The sequence below is a fragment of the Buteo buteo genome, chromosome 5 (genome assembly GCF_964188355.1).
Source record: "Buteo buteo chromosome 5, bButBut1.hap1.1, whole genome shotgun sequence".
NCBI classification, from domain to species: Eukaryota; Metazoa; Chordata; class Aves; order Accipitriformes; family Accipitridae; genus Buteo; species Buteo buteo.
The window spans coordinates 17510031-17525616 of NC_134175.1; the positions used below are offsets into that span (position 1 = coordinate 17510031).

General features: G+C 36.9%; 1 long non-coding RNA gene across 1 annotated transcript in view; it reads right to left on the reverse strand.

The window, feature by feature from the left end:
• Window positions 1–1414: 1414 nt before the first annotated feature.
• Window positions 1415–15586, reverse strand: part of LOC142031087 (uncharacterized) — an 88688-nt gene continuing 74516 nt past the window's right edge. The window contains exon 3 of the long non-coding RNA XR_012650400.1: window positions 1415–1549. This is a non-coding gene — a long non-coding RNA (uncharacterized LOC142031087). The remainder of the gene's footprint in view (window positions 1550–15586) is intronic.

The following is a 15586-nucleotide window of genomic DNA, read 5'->3' on the forward strand; positions in this document are numbered from 1 at the left end:
TTACGAGATAATACCAGGACGAGCTCAGATTTTGTTTTGGGGGAGAAAAAAAAAAAAGTGACCTGCCTTTCATCTGAGGCTTTATCTAGACTAATATTTTAGACAAGATGCACATTAAATTAAGCTGACTTCTTATGGATGAAGCCAAAATAGAAAATAAACCTCAGGAATGCACTCCTAGCTTCAAACAGCCCATCAACTAATAGGATGAACCAAGAGCTGATCTGCAGTGTAGAACAAAACACACAAAAAGTGGCATTCATATTGCCCTTGTGTCTTAAAGGAAGACTGACAAGCATTTGGCAGAATATTAGGTTCTCCAACTGAATTTTGGAAGGCTTGGGGGGTATTTTTATGTTGGGTTTTTCGTTGTTGTTGTGGGTTTTGTTTTGTTTGCTTAACTTCTGTATTCCAAATCTGGGAGCTAGTGAAGAGGTGAAGTTTGTGGGAGGCTTTATTTTTTGTTTTTCATCTGTAATTAAGGACAATAGTTGTTCTCCAAACAAAACAAAAAACCTCTACCAATATCAATGAATAAACAGATCTTGGCCTAATATGAACTGTAATAGCAAAGATATCTAACGAACAGCTTTATGTGCTCACTGCAATAAAGTGGAGAAGCAGATAAGTATTACCAACGGTGCAAAGTGCCCTACTACTATTTTTTTATACTCAAAGATCATCTTCAGATCAGGAGAGGCCTGAAAACTCAACACCCAAACCATCAGACAGAAGATTACAAAATACCAGTAGCTTGCTCCAGTCCTCCCCAAAGGATCTACATACCGCCATACGTACACCCTGAGCCCTATCCAGAGGAGACTAATTTATTTTTGTGTATTGACAGAAAACTAGCAAGAATTGGCTAGCTTACAAGAAATCTCCCAAGGACATTCTTATTTCATGCCAAGGACACACCGAGAAGATGATTTCATATTGGTCTCGTATACATTCAAAGTAGACAGACATAAGGCAGGTCCTATACAAAATTCACACAGCTGTGTCAGCATAAAATGGTTGCTGAGTTAACAAGTGCAGCCAAGATTAGGTGTACTGACATGACCAGAATGCTTGCACAGCTTTAGCTACGCTACAAAAAAAGCAATGCATCTGAACCCACTGGAGAGTTAGCTGCAAGTAACTACTCCATTTAAGTGTTGTACACCCTTTTTTCAAAACAGCTTCCCCACATGATCAAACATTAAGTTCAATTATCTCACTTCACTGGCTACTTTCCTCATTCATTAAGTAAACAAAAAAGAAACAAGGGGAGAAAAGTTTGGGTGACTTCCTAAAGACATTGCCAATTGCACTTATCCTGTAAAAGCTCTAGACAAGAAAGGTTTGTTTAGACTCTGTTTTGAAATTTAGTTATGCATAGAGAAAAAGGTAAAAAACTATGTTGTACTGTACCCAGATTTCTAGAAGTGTCCTCTGTTGTCAGGGTGGGGGGAACAGGTGTGAAGCAATGATGCACAGCCTAAGCCCAGTCCAGCTTCCTCTGGAGCAGCTCCACACATCCAGCTGCATTTTTCAAAGGAGATTACTGCTAGAGAATAAAAAAAATAATTCAAACACCACTGACTAACCACACTGTTCTTAGACATTTTCAGCATCCATCCACAGAAAACTGCTCTGCCACTTGGCTTTTCCCAATTGCTATAAAAGCCAGCAACGGAGAACTGGGACTGAAACTTGTTAAATAAAAGCAACTGCACTTGCATATATTCACATTTAATCCATACCATTAACACCCAGGAATTATTATACAGGAAATCTAGTGGAACACAAGTCTATTTGTTTTAAAAATTATAAATTCTATTTTGTTTAGCAACATTACTAAAAAAACATTCTAGCCATCCACCAGACAGGGGGTTCCTTTTCTAAAGGGAGAATCTGTCTGGTACTCAGTCCTCTCTCTTCCAAGAGCTTCTCAAGACTCTTTACTTATGAAAACTTTGCAGGATTCAATCCTTATCATTCCTCCAACACAGAGGTTACAAGAAAACAAGATCCAGTGTTTCCAACATTCCCATAGGTATTGTCATGCAAGTATGACAAAATGTATCTCTTCTCTGCAGCCTTCTCATTTAAGATTGTTTAATAAATATTTCCTTCGAGGAGCAGTCTCACATCAGTACTAGATTTAAAATACTTTAAGTGAATTTATAAATCATGGTGTTGTAGCTACTTGTACAGCAGGGATTTCAGATAAGACCAAAGCAGACTAAATGCACCCAGACTGATGTTTTGTAACTGACATCATTCACTGATTATTCACATGATCCACAACCCTATTATCAGGCTGCACCTGATACTCCTACCCACCCAGAGGAAACCACCCAAGTCAATTTCTTTCACAAGATCATTTGGTACCATTTTAATACATATTTATATATGAGTGTACACACACACACACACACACAAAAAAACCAGCAAGTGTAGTTGCATCACAACCACAAAACACACTATTTGGGGTTTACTGAAGCTTCCTCAGTCTTTGACGAGTGGAGAAATAGCAACTAAAGAGGGGAATTGGGGGGGGGGGGGGAGGCAATCCTGCACAGCATGCAAATTCATAATGACAGCATGGAGTTTGCCACTTATTCCTAATTCTAATCTATTCATATTGTGGCTAAAGATCTTAAAAGGATTTGGAAGTTACAAGTCAGTTAATAAAAGTCCACAAAAGAAATCATAGCAAGTAATCTATAACTTGAATTTCATATATGCTTATGATGTTTGCTTGTGATACATCATTTCAAATGTCCCTTTATTAGTGGAACAGACCTCAGTCCAAACTCCATGCTTATTTCTTGCTGTAAATTACAGCTGAGTAAACAGATGAAGTTGTAACAGTTCACTTGAAATAACCAATTTCACTTCAATTGTGGTTGCAATCTTTCAGAATTGAACAAAAAGCATACATAGTTGAGCTTCAGAAGACATAAATACTTACGTAAAGCAACATGTTCTACTACAGGCATATGTTTATTATGAGATATTAAAGTATCTCCAGTACCTAATAGATGTGCTATTCAGAATTGGAACCATGTCACTAATTTTAAAGAAAGAAAGAAAAAGAAAGAAAGAAAGAAAAAAATTTGCAAGAAAAAACAACCACCAAACCCCCCACATTAACATACCATATGTGTCCTGGCTGTATAAGCACTGCATTGCCCCTTAAACCCATATTTAGAATGACAATTATGTTTGCTTAAAATTCCTTGTTTCTACAAATGTTCCTGCTTGTTCTCATTCATTGTAACACTCACAGGTTTTAAACACTAGTGGGGTGTGACTCTTCCCCAAGCAAGTTTATTCATATATTTGCAAAACTGACTGCAGGAACTTTGTTTTGCCTGTTCACATACTTTACAGCCTGCCATGCTGAAATGCTGAATAATTAAGGAAGGCTCAGATGAATTAACAAGATTCAGGATGATCTGTAAAAGCTATTTCAAAAAATAACCTACACAAATATCTATTGATGCATTTAGTACCATTTTAATCCCCTTCAAAAAGGCCAGATTTATTTTTTTTTTTTAACCTTAAGAAAATATCTTTGTAAAACACAAGAATTGGTTTCTGCTAGCAAGGGATGAACTCAGGTCCCACTTTTCATCAGTGCTTGGATGAACTCAAATGCATGTTGTCCATATACATCTGCCAAAGCATTCAAAACTTTGCAGTGTACTATCTTGACCCTTTATTCATTAATTCCTTGTGTTGTGGCAACAGGACTACACACAGATAGCAATAGCTGGCAAATCTCAGCCCAAGCATTTAGAAAGTGTCCTCAAGTACACTGTTCTAGAGAGAATTACTAAAATGCAAGAAATTTCCTCTGACACCAATTAACACTCACTAGTGACCAATACTACAGCTACGACCTATTAAAAAAAATAATCAAGGAGTCATCTGAATCAAAATTTTTACCTTCTCCATCTCTTCTGCTGACTAAATTATAAAAAAATCAAGGCATTTAAACTGCTGTGATGCACCAAAACCAATGAAGATGCACAAGATCCTGTGTTTTATTACTGTAATTTCCTCATGCAGCAAGGGGAGGACAAATTGGAAAAAGCAAGCTCTTTGACATAGTATGGATTCGTGCTCAGAGGAAAATCATTCAGTCTGAGACTGAATTCACATTATAATGAACTTACACCCTTGTTTTTCCACAGCCCTGTTACATACTTGTTCCCACCATATGCAAAACATTTTCTCCATCACTTTCTTCTTCCCTTGAAATAACAGTCCTTTTGTTCAGGCTGCATTTCCACTTTCTGTGAGTTAAACACTCCCAAAATAACTTTGAATATGTAAGCAGTTACAGTTGTTGAAAACTGGAGCTAGGAGGAAAACATAAATTAAACAAATTTGTTTAAGCCCAGTGTGTTTATGAAAATCTTTCCCTTGGCTTTCCACAGCTCCATCTGCATGCAGATCTCTGTAGACTCACACACAGATTTTAAATTGACATTATCTAATGTATCTTGGGAAAATCCCTGCACAGCAAATTGAGTTTTTAAAAAAAGGCATTGCATTCAATAAGGAACTAATACATTGTTTTCACTTGAATTGCAGCAGAATAACATGAAGGATAATAAACTCATTTCAAATTTATATGCTTTCACCTACATTTGAATACATGTTTTACATTTACATGCTACAGTGTTATTTTGGGGTTTTTTCCTGATTTCTAGTTTTTTATGCATAAACAAACAACTCCAGTATATTTGGTGACTGAGGAGGAAATGGGAAAAAACCTCCATACACATACTGTACACAAGAACCTGTGTCTTATTAAGTTTTAGTAGAGGTCGTTGCTTTCATTGAAAGTAACAACATCAAACCTAGTTAAAAATGAGCCCATATGACTTCTACTTAAAATTTAGTTACAATTCAGTTGCTTGCCACTTTAATTCAGCCCTTGCTCCCACTTTGTGATATGCAAATATTTCTCATCTGAGCCCCTATGGCCAATCCAGAGTTTGAAAATAATCAAATAGAACACTGTGCAATTTAAGGTCCTGACAACAAGTACAGAAATGTTGTTTTATGCTTGAGGGAACTATGCACAGACCATCTGCTGCCTTTGTGATTCCCCTGATGCCTGTCAAAGTGAGCATGTATGAAAAGGCAGGGAATGGAAACAGAGGTATTATCGTGTAGTTTGGTACAAGAACCCGAGAAACCCCAGCACCTCTGCTAGACCTCATTTTGATAGTCAGATCTGCGTCAAGTTTGTAAGCTCACCTACTGGCACAAGATCCCTTTGGGAACAACCCCACTGTGTATTTTTATTATTGTTATAGTAGCATTATGTATTACATGCAGAGTGATTTAGGTTAATATGATCAAATAGCACTAAATCATGGAAAATGATAGAAATCAGTGAAAAATACAGTAGTAGGCTTGTTTTGGCTTTGATTTTTTTAATGTTTTAAGAAGGTCTGTGTAAGGATGAGCTTAATCTGCTTTATGACATTATGCCTTGCTGCTTTCCCTTCCTTCCCTCAAGGAAAGAAAATGACACTGTCTACAGAATCCAAGAACTGCATTCTCAAATTTCCTCAGAGATCTCCCACAGTTTATCCGAGAGAAACAGATAAGTGAAATTTAAATCAAAACATAGAAAGAAAATAAATTCCTTCGGGATTGTATTTTGCATGAAAGGTAAGTAAAATAGATTCCTTTAAAGTATCCACACTTTTCACATTGTATTATTACTTCTATGTGAAACATAGTTGAGCCTGACATGTTCTACTGATACTTAAACCTTCTGTTTAGAAGAAAGATGTCAATACTCCCCTGTGCACACATGCTACAATAAGGATTTTAAAGCTTTTTCCTATTTTATTATTTGGTTTGGGGATTTTAACTAGTGATCCAATACTAGGCTAACTGGGATTTATCTAGAACACCTGCCATATTTAGATCAGACTGGCATAGAGACAACCAAGACACATCTTGGAGTCAAAAACCCTCTCCCTTTCTCATATTTTCAATCTTCTGTCCAAAGCAATGATAGCTATATTAAAAGGAAGGGAATGATTTTTCATTTTACCTCTTCTTGATTTTACAGGGACAATATTTTTTTTCCAAGATACTTTTGGAAAAAAATAAAAATCAATAAAGCAGATATGATGAAACAGGAAAAGATCTGGTTTGATCTACTCAGATTTGGAGATGAAGGGTTACAGGAAGTGGAATGCAGCTATTAAAGAAAAATACAGCCTTCTAGCCTATTTTATACGCACCAGGACAAGAGTAAAATTGAAGTTCTTGTCTCTTCTGTAACAGATGTGAATATACGTGGTCCAGTTGCCACAATAAGTTTCCCCCTGGCCCCAAAATGAAAACTCTGGACAGAAGTAAACAAGAAGGGAAAAGGAGCAGGTAGACAACCTAATTTCTCACACACTTCAGAGGAGCCTCCAGGGCACCTTTGTTAAATGGCTGCTAGATAATCCCAAACTAAGTTAGTAATCCACTTTTCTTATAAAGACACCTATGTTGAATTCCTAAGGCATGAGAGAAAATTCACTTCAGAAACTCTTCCACATGTCATAGTTACATGGAAATATCTACAAGTGAAATCCCTCTTGGTAACTGCCTCCAAGACATTAATTTATGCATCCAAGGTGTTCTAAGCAACAGGTTGCTACTGATCTCTCACTTGATCATGCCATTCCTGCTTCAGAATGACTCCATGCTGTTTCTTCACTTTCAAGTTTATTGTAAATGTCACATTGGTGACACTGAAATTTATGATCCAGAGTGAAACAAAATCTTTTCAGAACTACTACAAATATGATTTTCTTAAGCTTAAACCACCAGGACTTTAAATACAGTAGTTCTGGGAAATTTTTTCCTGAACCTTCTAGCAGCCATAAAACTTTGGTAAATAAGATACTTCAGGAGAAAACCAACATCAGTAACACAGCCAAACCTAGCATTTAACTGCCAATCCCACATGTGACTTACGGACTGCAGTGTTGTCAAATCCCCATCTTATAACAGTCTATGTTTTCCTTTGCACTGAAACCAAACCTTTTTCACAGCCTCAACACATTCATTGTTTACGGCCAGCCTGGTCTGAGAGTCAATGATGAAACCAGAGCTGGGTCTTTTTGTGGTTTTGTTTGTTTGTTTGTTTAGGTTTTTGTTTTTGAAAAGAGCTTCTTATAACAGCAATTCTCATTAGTACAAACTTCATTACATATTACAGAATTTTGCCCCATCTTACATTCTGGCCATTAAGGCCATCCAGTTCTTCAAACACAATCATCTAGTCTTCCATGCTACCAAAGTCTCCCAATTTTGTATCATAACATTTCCTTCATAATGGAGAACAGTCTCAAGACCAACCTTGAGCATCTGCATTAACAGACTAATGCTTCCCTTCTCAGTACAGCTTCTTGCTCTCCCCTTTAAGTAGTTCCTTGTCCAGTTCATCAACCACCACTTCAACACGTTATCGAGCATTTTCCCCACAGAGTTTTACAAAAACTTGTTTACGAAGTTCAGATAACCCGATTACCTGCATCTAAACCAAAGAATTATTTTATCAAGTAAAAGGACAAGATACACCTCGCATGAAGCACTTTGGAAAAACACCTCTCATACATGTGCTGTTTGCTGCCAAATTTGTCAATAATTTTTCCTTCAAAATGTGCTCTAAAAAGTCATCCATCCTCTTAAGGTGAGACTAACTCTTTTGCACTCAACCCCCCCTCCCTTTTTTTTTCCTTTTACGTATCCTTTTATTCTTCTTAGAATGTAGTCATGGTATTTGCCAATAGATTGAACAGGTCCCTACAGGTTTGGTTCATGAGTAAGGAGAAGCAGAGGTAGATATAAAAATTTCTCTTAAGTGATCTGTCTAAAACAGGGAATTAAATATACTTATTTGGTTAGTTTAATCTCCCTTTACTTCAGGTCACCTCCTACACATTTATGGACGTTCACATACTCCTTTGCTTTTCCCTTTCCTTTTCTCTTCCCTCTTTTCCCCCATACAGAACACCCCCCCCCGCACAAGTACACTTCTGCACATATCAGATAAGAAATTAAGATGTCCTGGAGTAAAACAGCTCCTTGCAGTCCTAATTTGGCCCCTTCCAAGTAAAAATATTATTATACATAAGAATACTAAAGTGGTTTTGATATTCAGCATCCCAATTCCCAAGAAACCTCACTGCTACAGGAGAAACATTATCTTTTTAGTAGTAGAATGAAATAATGTAATTCTCTGAATTTACAGCTTGAAAAATATCCTGCACTCCTTGACTACTTCATGACTTGAAGAACATCCTATACCCTGTGTGCAGAGTGGAATCCCTATACCTCTTTCTTTGGTATATGTTGTGACAATCACTATAATTCCGAATTCCAGTATTCGAAGTTTTGTCCAATTTTACAATGGCCATCCTAAACCAGTTATATGAAACTGGTTTTTTTCAGAGACTGAATACAAATATTATTTTCATAAGGTTTTTTAATAAGAACTTTTGAACCAAATTTATTATTCTCATTATATTTGCATGAGGAATAAATCATCACAACTCTGACCTGTTGAGTTTGCTGCACAAAACTGGCTTTCCATAAGTATATCATAGAGGACATGTTAACAGAAATAACTCTGCTTACTCACATGCATTTTAGAGTGATGCTTGTTATTTCTTTCTTTCTTTCTAAAGAAGTCATGCAACTTTCATGAGCAAGCTCCTTCAGCCTGCAAAGTCGCCCCTGAAGAAAATATTGCAAAATAAGGGACATACTACAATTAAATGCTAAGAAGCAGCTGCCCTAAAAGAAAAATGAAAAAACACCTGTTAGAAAGGATACACAGGAGTCAGAAAAAAGTAAACTTATAGCCAAACCTGGTTGCTTAAATAATTAATTTTGTTTCAATACAAAAATGAAAAAACTATTTCTATGTTGCCAATTGTTTAAGTATTTGTCCAATTATTTATCCAGATATGCAAACAACTGAAGTACTGTACACCAAATCCTTTCGGTCTGCTCCTTTATCCCTGGAGATGTTTTCTTGAAATGAGATTCTGAAATAAGATTTCTCAATTCCTATTGACAGCTCTCATGTCTTCAGAATATCATTAAGCACAACAACAAAGCAAACCTGCGAAGAACAACATATTACCACATCCAGAATATTACTTTGAATCTATTGAAAGCACTGATAGTAAATCTCAAAAAGTTCTAATTCATCTGTAACAAAAAGTATGATTTCCTAGTGGACATCTAAGGCATATAGGGCAGTTTTATCTGATAAGTCTCTACAGGCCTGGAAACTATCATGCTTTTCAAATACAGTCCTTCATCAAAGGATAAATCCTAAAGTTGACAAACATGGTTTTGACAGAACTCTAAATGCCAAGTCTGTCATTTGTTTTACTAACAGGTAAGCACAATCATCTGAAAAATATTAGGACAATGCTGAAAACATAAGCGAAGCCTATACAACCTTAAATTGTTCCCTTTAAAGAAAATTGTAGGACTGCAAATTGCCAATAGTACACGAGAAACTTCTTGTATTTGGGCTCTGAATTCTAAAACTGCAAATAAAAAGAGAAATATCAGAATCTCTAAAGATGTATTTGTTTCTAGATCCAAAACCAAAAAGAAATAAAAAGTCAAGAAAGAAATTTTGAACTGACAGTGAAAGCCAGAGTCTATGAACAGTGGGAAGGTGCTAATTCAGTTTAATTTTCTCAGCAGTTCTGAAGTATTGCTACATTGTCCTCTGCTTCCAGAGCAAATGTGGAAGGGAGCTAGAAAGATCCTGCTATTAGGATATTATCTAAAGCTTTAGTCAGACTTATTTTAAGCAGTGAGTACATGCCAACACACAGAACAGAAATCTTGGATAGTTGGCGGTGTGTTGTCCACATGGCTTTGTGGCAGGTATCACATCTTGGAACAATTTCTGTTCTGGTCAATGCACACAAAGGCAAAAAGGATGACAAAACAGGATAGATCAAGACATCAAAAAGAATTACATGACCTAGAGATATTTATCTCTCTGCCTGTCTCGTGGCTTATTTCAGGTGGTTCCACGTTCCTGTGCAGATGCTGTGGATCACAAGGAACTTTTTCTTTTGGACTAAATATTCAACTCTATAGTATCTGTCTACATGTACATTTTAAACCTGTCATTCTAGCCTGTTTTCTTTGATCCTCAGCTCATAAAGCCAGACTATCCCAAGTTCATATGATCTAGTGAAATACATATATAGCTATACCTTTATCTATCTATATACACATATATCTAGGAAGCAGCCTTGTAGGAAAATATCCAGCTGGAGAGTAAGTTGACCATCATTTGCACTGTCATAAGAAAAGCACAAAACAAGCTGGAACACAAACAATTCTGACTAGATATTAGATTTTATTATTATTATTTTCAAACACCATGAGAAAGGTTAAGTACAGGCTGCCCAGAGACATTGTGGCAAGTGTTCAAGACTCAACTGGACAAGGCCCTAAGCAACCTGATCTCACTGCACCTGCTTTGACCAGGGCACTATGGGTCTCTTCCAACCTCAATTGCTATCAACCTCCAATGCTATCAGCCCTTTATGACCTTGGAGATGGCTACCTTCGCAGAATTTCTTCTAGGCCAGTTTTATTCACTGCCATCCTGAAAGGAAGTGCAGGACAAATTTATTTAAGCTTACACTCCACTGTCCATCCTACAAACAGCTGTAAAGCCTCTTTTAAAGATTAGAACTGCTATGACCATTTTTGTCCTGTTCACCCTTCCTAGATCTTTGGTGATCGTTTTCAGTATTGGTTTCTACAGTGACTATAACCGGGCTAAAAAATACTGATTCAAGTCACAGCACTGGCCTTTTAAACAACCTGGCCACCCAAAACTCTTTTTTATGGAAGTTAACCTAGTAATCCCTCTCCACTGTTATTCTGGGGTTTTTTTTCTGAACCATACCTGTACATCCCTAGCAGTGTTCACATACTTTTTCATCACTGTGTGCCGAGTTCTCTTTAAAATTGTAGTTTTCTCTTCATTTATTCACATTTACTCTCAGATTCATGCCTTTCTGCTTAAGTGGTAGTCTGGAAAAAGCATTACCTTAAAGCAGACATTGTTCAACTGTTCTTTAGTAGTCATAACAACAAAAAAAGAGGTTTGGAATATCAAATAAACATCATAAACACAACAAAAAGGCCTTCAACCATTTTTAGTTGCAGTTTAGCAGAGCTGGGAAAATTGTGCTTTTGCAGGCAAAGCCCAAAGCTAGGAACTTTGAAGTATTTCAGACATATGAATAAAGCACAAGCAAAAAAAAAACCCCACCAAGTGTAAAAAATCCCCACATTATGAAAAACACTCTTTACATACACACCACTGCACATTAAGGGGGGAAAATAAAGTCAACAAGATTAAGAGAACACTGTTAAGACTGAAAAGTAATGAGTTCCTTATACATGATTTTAGTTCTAGTTTTTTTTCTAGTATGTAGTTTTTCAGTTCTACAATAGTGTGTTACTTCATTCTTGAGTACCCAAAACCATAAACCAAACAATGTAAGAAAAACAAAATAATAATTCTGTTTTTTGAAAACCCAATAGAAAGTGTTTTAATAATTTTCACAACTAAGCAAAACATTTCACATTATTCATTGCCACTCTTCACCTTTTCTAATCTCCTAGTGAAACCAAAGGTGATTCATCTAACCTCAAGAGAGGCATTATCACCTAGCATCAAACAATGTATTAGATCACATCTATAATGATTATTCAAAGCTACAGAGATCAATATCAAGGCACAAGTGTCTAATCCAGAGGGCATTAAAATATCCTGTTACAGTGTATCTGAAGGATTACATCTGAGTTTCAATGGAGATCAATACAAAAGTAGAGAAAAGGGAAAATTCTCAACCAATAGAAGATGCAAATAAAAGCTTCTCTAGATAGCTTCAACTTTCCACTTTTTGTGGAAACTATTTTACTTAACATTTATATTTGCATCTGAAAACACAGGTTTGTGGCATGGAAGAAAACCCTTTCATAACCATCCACCACCTTACTTAAGCGACTCATTCTTTTGAGATGTTATGAGTGTCTACACATTAAAAACAAACAACTGCAGGTAAACACAGAATAACATTAATCCAGCTCAGTTTGGAGTGGAAAAGGATAAGCAAGCATATTGAAGTAAGTTAACAGCCAACTAACAATACTCAAAGCACAACACTAAGGAGAGCTATACGTTAAGCGAACACGATGAAGAATTGACACCTTGCATAAGGTACAGAATTTTGTGCAGTGTTAGAAAGTACCAGCTGAAGATTTTTTCTGCTGATTTACCAGCTGTCCAATTCTCTATTTTTAATGTAAAGGTAAAGCAGATAAGTCACCCCAAAATCTGTGGCAAAAACCAGAACTTTTACCTAAATAGAGCATTCATGTCTTCCTGTGTACAGTGAATAGCTCATTTTTAGAGATTCCATGTTACTGCTATCTGGAAACTTTTTCACTTCTATTTCTGGCTAAAATTATTTTTATCTCTTGAAGTATGTTTGATGTCACAGAACTATTTGATGAGGTTAAAAATAGGAGCAAGGCTTGTTTGCTACCCTCTTCATAAATTTCTTCAACATTTTCCTCTGAAAGAAAACACCATTCAACAAAATCCTTTCTCCCTAGTTCCACACCTACAACTTTCATTCCAGTCCGTTGCAGCTCCATCTTCTAATGCCACAAGTGCCTAGTCCCAGGTCACCTCACATCTCTCTGTAGAAAACAATTACTTTTCTAGTTCCACAATTACTGTCCATCTTTCACCATCTGCTCCTACTTAGCCTTCACTGCTAACCCTTTCTTACTTGGCATGTGCTGCTTACTCCAACCACTCCTTTTACTACCACATTGTCAGGCTCATACACTTGCTTGATGCTTTTTGCCCCCCACATCTGGCATGCATGAGGACCCTTATGCATCAGACATCACTTGGAGAAACTTCCTGTCACCACATTTAAGCATCTGCAGAAAACCCCCTTGTCATTAGGTGAAGAGTAGCTAATTTATTCTGACAAAAACATGTGAATGAATACTACAGAGTTATGTTGATTTCTAAAAATGTGTGTGATGGATTTGATTATTTTTCCGCCTCGTCCTTCTCCAAAGGGTGATCGCTGCTGATCAAGGACTGAACCTTCTTCTCTGTTCAAGAAACAAGCAAGCCTGCTATAGACATATAGTCATTTTGATGAGGTATTTAATTTAAAAAAAAGTGTATTTTCCACAACACCAATGCACGTGATTACAGACAAATAGCAAAAACATATTGTGGATGCACAACAGCATCAAATTTGTAGGCAGCTTCAGAGAGAGCACCTTACAACTCACAAACCTAATTCTGCATCCTGACATGTGATTGACACTATACACAGGTCACCGACTGTAAAAATGCAATGAAATTCGAACCAAACTCTTAGATGGCCTTTCCCAGTGGTCAAGAATAAAAGTTTGTACAGTACATGAGAAGCTGGATGATTTCTATGTGCTAACACAATGACAGTAACAAATCACATCTCATTGCTTTTTCTCTATTATAGAAAAAAAAAACCAAACAACACTATTACAAATTTCAACTTGCTTAGAACCTGGCTTTCTCTGCCTTCAAATCCACTACAGAATCTTTCCAAGTATAAGGAATTTTAATTGATGTCAGAAATGGGAAACCTTGTTTGAAGGTAATAATTGACAAGTCAAGTATTAAAAGTTTCTTCTGTAGATTTTATTGCATCTTTTTCTAAATTAATTTTGATGCATGGAAAAACAACTTGCTACAAAACTACGAACTTATTTTGCATGCTTGCTATAAGCCACTGCCCAAAGTGAAAATTTCAGAAACACAGTACAGCACCTCTGCAATTCTGAGTCCTCATTTGCAGATAAGCAAACAAGCTTTGAGGGAGAATAAACAGCACATGGTAAGGACCGCTAAAGTAGTAGTGCATCTTTTTCTTTACTCTAGGCCCTTTCTCAGCAAGCTACAATTAGTTTTGAAATCTGCTTCAAGCTATTGATGTAAACAGCCAGGCATTACAGATTGACAGTGACTCCATATTTAGGGATGGATAGTCTCTAAAACTAGCTCAATTTTCACACCAACAGGCAAGCAAGAACACCATGAGACTTGGCAGTTGTCCGGACCTGCTGTATTGAAGAGTAATGCAAGTTTTCCCAGAGATGACCTTTCCTGTGCTCCAAATTTCTACACGCTTTTGAACCCTTACCCATCTTGCATTTTTTTTTTTAGCAGAGTACAACTACCATACTAGCCTTGCAGAGGCCGTGAATTTTAGTCAAACTGACAGGACAGCATTAAACTAGCAGGCAAAACATGAACATTGTCTATACCCTAAGCCAGTCAGGACTCACATGAACACTGAAAGCACAATTCTGATTCTGAGCTAGAAAGCACTGCCGAAATGTCACCTTAGGCTTGATATTGCACTAATTAACTGCATATAAATGACATCTGCTTGGCTTGGAACATGTGCAGAAGAAAATTTCTGTCAGGCTTCAAACACTGGGAAGACACACTAGCCCTATTACTCACAATTTCAAACTGTTCCAGGCAATTGCATATTCTTAGGACCTTTAGCACAGAAGTGTACCATAAAGTTATTTCAACATCCCCACTCAGATAAACAAAGAGCCATCTCCCTAACATTAAAACAGAAACAAAAAAAATTTACAAGAATTTTAGGGGGAAAAATTTGTGCAGCATACTCATTTTGCAAAACAACGAACATTGCTGATTTTTATTCAGAAAACATCTAAGGTTTCCTTCAAAGTCATGATAAATTAAAATGGAACAGTGTTGAACAACTTTGGAAACATGTAGCAAAAGTTCTAAAGCGTTCCTGAGCTTTTGACAGAGCTGCTCTATCATTCCCTATTTTTTTTCCAGATATAAACTTTTCCTGACTTATATGGGATAAAATCAATGAAATTCAGAGGCTGTTTTAAAAGGCAGAGAAAGTCCCACTATAAGACAGCTAAGAGTTCATAGGCTAAGTTGCTCCTTATGTATATCCAGGAATAAAGTTCAAGAATCCAGTTTAGTAAGTGAGAACATTAACTGGAGATCTAACATCCAAGGCTTTTTATTTCTTCCCCTTTTGTTCCTCATTCAAACTTTGAGAGTTTGGGATTAGGAGGGGTGCAGGGTTTCCCTGTTTGAAGTTTCACTGAAACAGAGCATATGAAAGAAGCTCCCATTTTGATAAAATCACGTTACCCACTCCCCAGATAAATCCTGTTTAATGAGAAAGCTCCTGATCAGCTCTTTTAGTATCTCTGTTCTGTGGGACATCTGCTTGTCCTAGTGCAGAAGCGCTCTGAGATGATAAGGTGTAACAGGTAAGAGAAAAGAGCCTGAAGATTTACTAGAGTAGGACCCCCCACACCACCCTATTTGAAAATGAAGTTAGACATAGCTCACAGCAGCTTCAACATGAGCATCACCCAAGAAGTGACAAAGGCATAGTCCATGAGAAAAGAGTCTTCAGCAGACTTAGCCTCT